Source organism: Thunnus thynnus, chromosome 5 (genome assembly GCF_963924715.1).
Source record: "Thunnus thynnus chromosome 5, fThuThy2.1, whole genome shotgun sequence".
Classification (NCBI taxonomy): Eukaryota; Metazoa; Chordata; class Actinopteri; order Scombriformes; family Scombridae; genus Thunnus; species Thunnus thynnus.
In genome coordinates this window covers 22606547-22614167 of record NC_089521.1, presented here as the reverse complement: position 1 = coordinate 22614167, position 7621 = coordinate 22606547, and positions in this window count along the sequence as shown.

The following is a 7621-nucleotide window of genomic DNA, read 5'->3' as shown; positions in this document are numbered from 1 at the left end:
CTTTCAAGGATCCTTCCAATAAATTCACAGTTACATGCCAGATCCTTTCTAGGAAATTATGTGACCCCATAAAATGAAGTGTTACCAAATTAATAATGGATCAGATGAGCACATGTCATGTGAAAGGTGTCCCACAGAGAATTATCACCCGATTCTACAGTTCTCCTGAGCTCCACATAAAGTTTTAGTGTCGTTAAGCTCATTCTTTTGGTTTTACAGCACAATACTAGATTACTACTTCCTGCTACATGCCCAGCCCAAGTTCACAAAGTAGCGGGTGAACAGAGTGGAGCAGCTAAAGACATTTTCCAGGTGGTCTGAAACATGTCTTCAAATGATTGGTAATGTTTATCTGTGTCTTCTGAATGTGTAAATAGGCAACAGTTTGCTAACACGTTCGTCATATCAACTTTAAAACATGATGTCAGTGTTTTGTTAACAGCTTGTTCCGTTGCCTCCAAGTGGCCTAAAGTCAATAAATACTGCCTCAAGTATCAGTAATAATTCAGTTTCAGAATGGAGATAAGATGTTGTCATATTTTGTCTTAGCAATGCCACTGTTTATCCTTTCATAGTAGCCGACTTTGTAAGCCATAATAACATGGATTATTTGGTAATATGATGTGGATCAACCTTGAAATTCATTTACAGCATCAGAAGCCTCATTGCCATGTGCATATATTGACCCTCTCTCTATAACCAGTATTTAAAGGAACTGTTTTTTTTTTTTTACTTGACAGAGGAGGGGTTAGGGAGAGCTTACAATTACGCTATTATTCCCATTGTGTCCTGTTAGGCTAAATACTTCAAATCCAGCAGAAAAGACATGAATTAATCTGGTTCATTTGAATGGGATAATAAACCCTGTGTAATAAGCATTATATGGAAGTGAGTGGCAGCTTGTCTCTTGGCCTCTAGGTGTGTGTTAGAGAGAGAAAGAAAGCGAGGAGCAACATATGTGCTTTTGTGTTGATGTGTATGCCCATGTGTGCGTGTGTTCTGTTTATGTGTTTATGGATTTGTGACTCCAATGGGGGGTGGGGTGTGAAGTTGGGATGGGGGGTGGGGGGGGATACAATTTTGTCTGTTGTGATCCAGTCCCAGCTGTGTCTCATTAACTGCTGTCATTTTAATCCTCTTAGTCAAATCCCATAATTTTGTCCATCAACAAAAACATAAGCAACAGGGCAATGATTAAGCTACCCAGTTTCAGCCATTCACAATGGAAGAAGTCTAGATGGAGTCAACACTAGTTCAGTCACATCCACCCTGGTGTTATGTAAAACAATCGGGAGGCCTTTGCTTTAAATTTTCATAGACTACTTGGTGCAAAGCTACTGTTAATCTGGTTTGGACTCTGCAGAATTCTGGGAGCTGAAAGGATTTGTTGTTTATAGCTTTACTCTGTTCATCTGCGGATTCTCTAGGGAGGATGAGCAGTTCGGTTACATTACGTATACTCTGGATTCCTGCAGTCAAATTCTAGTTTACCCATGTGAATTTATTTGAAAATGTATGACTGATTCAGTCTCTGCCTCCCTGTGGCCCGACAGTCCTCTCCCCTCTGTGATGAAAGCTATTTTCTTCTCTTTCCCCACACTGACAGCTGGTGTGTGCTCTTCACCAGCAACACTTCAGCTCCGACCAGCTCTATGTATAGATCGCCGTCATTGAAAAAACCTGTTTCTGTGGCTCTTGCTGCTATGAATATATGTGCGACATTCTGCCGTGCTTTATTTCCACTGCTATTGCCTCTTTCTCTCTAAATGAGTTCAATAATGCTGCAATGCGCAAGCTCTTCAGGGTACATAAAATCCAACTTCTTTCGTGATGAGAAACTGGACATGATTGTCCAAATGTCAAGCTGTCCCCCGAGAGGCATTGTAATGTACACAGAGCTTGTGGTTGGTTTTAATTGTGACATTTATGAGATGTGGGAGAGCAACATTTGTGCTCCCCTTCTCCTGTGCCAAAGCTACCCAGAGGATTCTTTTTTTTCCAGGAGATTGAATCGTCCATTAATTGTGGGTACAACTGGTGAATCCATCTGTCAGGTAGTATTTTCCCAAGCTGCAAATTAGTTTCCCTGGAAGCTGTTAGACTAGCTACGAGAGGGTTGCAGTATGTCTCTGCCCAGTGTATGGTAATACCACATTGTGTTCCCATAGCTTCCCATGATGCCTATAAAGTTCAAATCAACACATTGCAATTACCATCTATTCCTCAGTGTACAGCCGCCCGTAGTGGCTGCTTCCACCAGGAGAGTTAGGACAAGCTTCACTGCTTTATTCTCCCGTATGTCATCCTGGGCTGAAAAAGAAGATTAAATTGGTTCTGCTCAACTATTTGCTGTCAGCTAAAAGTAGATGGTTCAGCCTCAGAGAAAAAGGTATCCTGCAAATCTGCGACCAAACACTCACTCAAACAGAAAATGGAGGTGTGCACGCACAAATGCACGCTGATGCAGTTGCACACGCACTGCCTCGCACTCGTACACAAATAAACCAAAGAAATTCAATGGCAGATTCAGAAATGCACAAAAAAAGCATTCATGGAGAGATGCTTGCACATACTCATACACAAACATGAAAACACACACTCAGTAAACAGGCGCACAGTAAAACACACGGACCACACAGTTAAACATTAGTGGCATGTCAGAAGTCTGTCATCTCTTGTTTGGAAGATGTGAAGGCGTAGGCCGGATTTGTGACCTTTGTTGTGACTGTGAGGCGTGTTTCTCCCTCTTTGGAGAAGATGATTAATTTCTGTTATTTACATTACTGCCCTGAAGGCTCCTCAATAGGCCTCACACATTTGTCATTTCCACTGCACTGTTTTTCAAATGGAAATGAAATAGATTGTGCAGCCTCCTGGGTCTGCCTCGCCAAGACTCTTTTAAACAGAGAAGGCGCTGGAAAAAACTGTATTTGCTAATAATAAAACAGCCGTGTCAACATGGCGCTGCAGCAGTCACACAGTGCAAAGTCTTTTGGCTCCAGTAAACAATAATATAATCTTGAGGGCTATGAGGTGCTACGCGCTCACCATTCTCACACAGCTCTTGCTTAATTAGAGCTGTGATTGGATAGGCACAGTCCACAAACCAGCCATAACACTGGTTCAATCCAGCTATGGATCTGCACTGCTTTTTTAACACTGGTTTATAGCCTTCAGGAACCATGACATCCCCAGATGTCTGTCTGTGTATACGCACACACATACAGCAAGCACATACACATCTTAGTGAAACACCTAGTGAATTTATGTTCACCCTGTTCTCACTTCCTCTTCTTCGTCTCTTCCAACAGTTCAGGGCTTATTTCTTTCACCTCCTGGGAGTGTGGTGATGGAGTAAAAAGTGAGAGGAAGAAACAGGGAGTTAAAGGGAAAGTGAGAAAGACTTGAAGGAGTCCTGAGAGCGTCGTTGCTTTATGGAAAATGCTGCTGCTAATCCTCTGAGTGTCACTGCACTCGTATCCTAAATAAGAACCTTATTTGTACGGTAAGTACAGACACTTCCCAAGATGTGACTATCTCTGTCCCTCCCTCCCTCCCTCCCTCCGCTCATGCAGCGTTGGAAGAGCAAAAAAAACAAAAAAAAAAAACAATCAACTGCATGAGCCTTGCTTCATCATGACCATCATTAGCTTTCACCAACACAATTAGACTTTTCTATTACAAGAAAAACAGAAGCACAAAGTCACTGTTTTCATCATTAGGGCTCACTAAATTTCATTGAAATGGTCTGATTGGAAAACAGCAGACTCTGATGAGCCATAAATGAGTTATGGTCATTTATGCTAATGAAAGCAACACACTACACACACCTCGTTCTATGTTAAACAAACACTTTATTTTCCCAATGAGAAGGGCTGGCATTTGTTCCCGGGGGTTGTATTACTACAGCTGGCCTACAGCTATGATCATAACTTAACGTCTCCATAATGGGCTTGGCCCTCTGAGCAAGCTGACCTGTTAGGCCTGGGACTGCTTGACAGCGGTAATTACACATTTGAGCCATTTAAATAGGCATGATTAGCCAGTAACAAGCTGAAAGAGTGAAAGGAGGTGATTAGACAACTGCGTGCTGATTCATCCGCTAGTGGGAAAAACCAAACCGCCACAGGTGAATATTTGTGTTGCTTTATGCAGTAATAGTTGCTCTAACGATGTTTATACTCGCCTAACCATAATGAGAATCTTAAAATGTAATAAAATGTGGTTTTACTACTATAATTCAGACAGAAGGCACACCAAGGCACAGTGAAATGGAAATGCTTTCATGTTGCTGTGTCTATTCAGGCGGACCAGAAAGTCGAAATCTATTTAATATCAGTGGTTCAGTTTGGGTCTGTCACCTTGGGTTTATTTCAGTCTCTTGTTTAATTTAACCACATGCTTGTGTTGTCAGCGTAGCCCCTGAGCTACGCTCAAAGTCCTAGCATTGCCCTCTGGCATTTTTTTCCTTTGCAGATAAAGAAACACATGGCTTCGCATATCAAAATATTGTACTTTAATGTGGCAGGTTTATTTATAGAACGAAGGATTTATAATTATTTTAGCATCAAAAGACGCAGTGGATTGTGTCATTCTAAAGCTCGTATGTACTGCTTGCCATCATCTGACAAGCAGCTCCAGGCACTTCACTGTGTAATGTGAGCAAGCGTCCAATTCTGACTGTGTTTCCTGAGATTTCAATGGTGCTCTGTGTCCAAAGTTTTTTCATTTAGTTATTCATGAGCGCAAACAAACAAACACATACATTTTGCAACCACTTTTACAGCCATCGCAGTTGCTCCTGCGGGTGCACAAATCTTTAATTACTCATGAAACATACATTAAAACTTTTATGGATTAACTTTTAACAAGTATTTCTCTAATCATTTTAAAGGGAATTGAATGCTTTACAGTTGCAGTACCCAAGAAAAAAAGAGGTGCAGAAAAACAGCCACGTGACATTTTGAATGCTTTGGGTGACTGCTCTGTTCTCTTGCAGGCTGAATATGATCAAATGTTACATTAAGTAGAACATGACATCAAATTAGACTCAGTGATTAGTGGCCTTAGTGTAGGTCAGTAATAAAGCAGGACACATCTTCAGTAAATGCCCACAAATGCACATACCCATGCCCAAACACACGTTCGATAATGATCCTTCACTCAACTTGAAAAACTTGTACAGCAGCAGGCCATTTCCAGCAGCCATTGCCATTAATAACATATTAACGATGTATGTCTGCTTTGAAATTATAATATTTTTGCAGGGGCTCAATTTGAAATCCATCACGGGTGTGGGGGGCTCATTACTAGTAGCCTATGTAGCCGAGGAATTATCGGAACAAGGCCCTTCGCTCCCTGTCTGCCATTACAACACTGTCAGATGTGCTTTGGCTAGGGGGGCTGTTAAAGGGAGCACGGGGACTTATCTGCTCAGCTGTAAAATGATTTTCTGTCTCTTCAAGAGATACCGGGAATGTGTGTGGGGGGGTATCAGTGATCTGAGAGTAATTAAGATATGGGCTCACATCACACAAGGGCTTTGCACGTGAGAGACGAGCAGATAAAATTGAACGTGAAATAGTTGAGTTTAAAGGGGGACTTTGATTAATTACAAAACTCTCAAAGGACGGTCCACCCCCTCTTAAATTGAACTGCCATCCAAGAGCAGCTGCTCTGGAGCTGATGACCTCAACACCTCCCCTTTATCTTTAATAGGCAGGTTATCTCGTTATTTATTGCAGCTCACCCGTTCATTTGCTATATTGCTCTTTCTGCAAGACTGAAATACATCATTATCTTTGTATCAAGCTGTTCCATGTAAAGATTTTCTTAAAAGGGTAAGACAATTGGATGCTCAGTTGAATTTCAATTGAGTTTATGACACATAGCCTATCTATACCTGTCTTCACTTTCAGTGTGTACACTTCCACAGCTAAAGGTGCTGATTACAAAGTTTTCTTGTTAATACATCACTCTGAAAATAGCTGCTGATGTCATTCTAATACCTCAATATAGTAGTTTGGAAAATATGCTGGTGGGTAGATAGATGAGAAAATCAATACCACTTTCATATTTGTCTGTTAAAGATCAATTTACAGCCAGCAGACGGTTAGCTTAGCTTAGCACAAACACTGGAAACGGGGTAACAGCTAGCCTTTCTGTGTCCAACAGTAAACAAAATCAATCTATCTAAAGCTCACTAAACATATCTTGTTTGTTTAATCCATATAAAAGCTCAATTGTAAAAATGAAAATTCATTGTTTGAGAGGGTTATATGTTGGACTATTCCTTTGCTCTCAACAGTTGCCATGCAACCAGTGGAGACTCCAGGAAGTTACTGCTCCCAGCCAAGATATAGTCCCTGATGCAAAACGTTGTTTTTACACTTTGATTTTTGTACAGATTAAACAAATGAGATATCATGAGTTCATTAGTGAGCTTTAGAGGTGCAGCAGATTTTCTTACCTTGGGACAGAGGCAGGCTAGCTGTTTCCCTGTTTCCAGTCTTTATGCTAGGTTAAGCTAACCAGCTGAGCTAACGGACAAATGTGACAGTGGTGTCAATCTACTCATCTAACTCTCTGCCGGAAACACTGCCAACTATTCCTTTAACTGTTGCACACATGTCCCATAAGTGATGCAATGTGCATTCATTTGGTCAAGTTTAGTATTGCTTGTGTTCAATTTCCCATAGAAAATAATTGTTCATTTAGTATGTGGTGACACATGTGGTTACACAACAAAAGCGGTGGGAAGTAAATGTGGAAATAATGAAATATTCTAAGAGAAGCAGCTCGCACTGAGCTTTTTTTTTACAGATTGAGCACCATGTCCATTCCCTGTCATCGCCTCTCTGTCCATATAATTTCCTGTGACTGTGTTGTGCGGTTTCTAGTAAAGCAGAAATGATCTTACAAAAGCAGCTCAAAGGAGCTTTAGATTAAAGTGCTGATGCTTATCGCAGTTTACTGATATGATGTATTTAGAGAAAGCCCTCCTTCATTTAGACTTCCTCCAAGCTGTGATGCTTATGATTGATAAAACTTTCAAAGGGAGAAAATTGAATTGCCTCCCCCTAGCAGGGTTAAGAGGCCACACTTATATACACCCCACAAAGTGTTCAGTTTGCTTTTCAACCCCTGTCTCCCTGGGCCTCTGGACTACATCACAAGATATGTGGTTCGATGATAAATCTCAACTCACTGGTTTTTCCACTGAATACTATTCACAGATGACTGACGATTCCTTCAAATGGGACGAAAGCATGCATACAAGAAAAAAAGGAGGGGAAACGAGACAGAGAGTAGAAGAGAAACAAATTTTGCAGCCCAGATAAAGAGGAGGTGGAAGAGCTGTGTGCTGTGCCTTCTTGATGATATTTCACCCTGAACAAACAAGCTGAGGCTCACAGAGAGAGGAAAGCATCGATTTACCTGGCTCCAATCATAATACATCCACTTTTCCCCAAGTTTACTTTCTGGCATTCTATCAGGACTTTATAAATTATTTTGGGTGACAAATCGATCTGTTTCTTTGCCCCTCTCTCTCTGCTGAGTGAAGGGAAAGTTGATTGCGAGCAATGTGTGTGTATGTGCATGCTTATGTAAATGTGTGCTT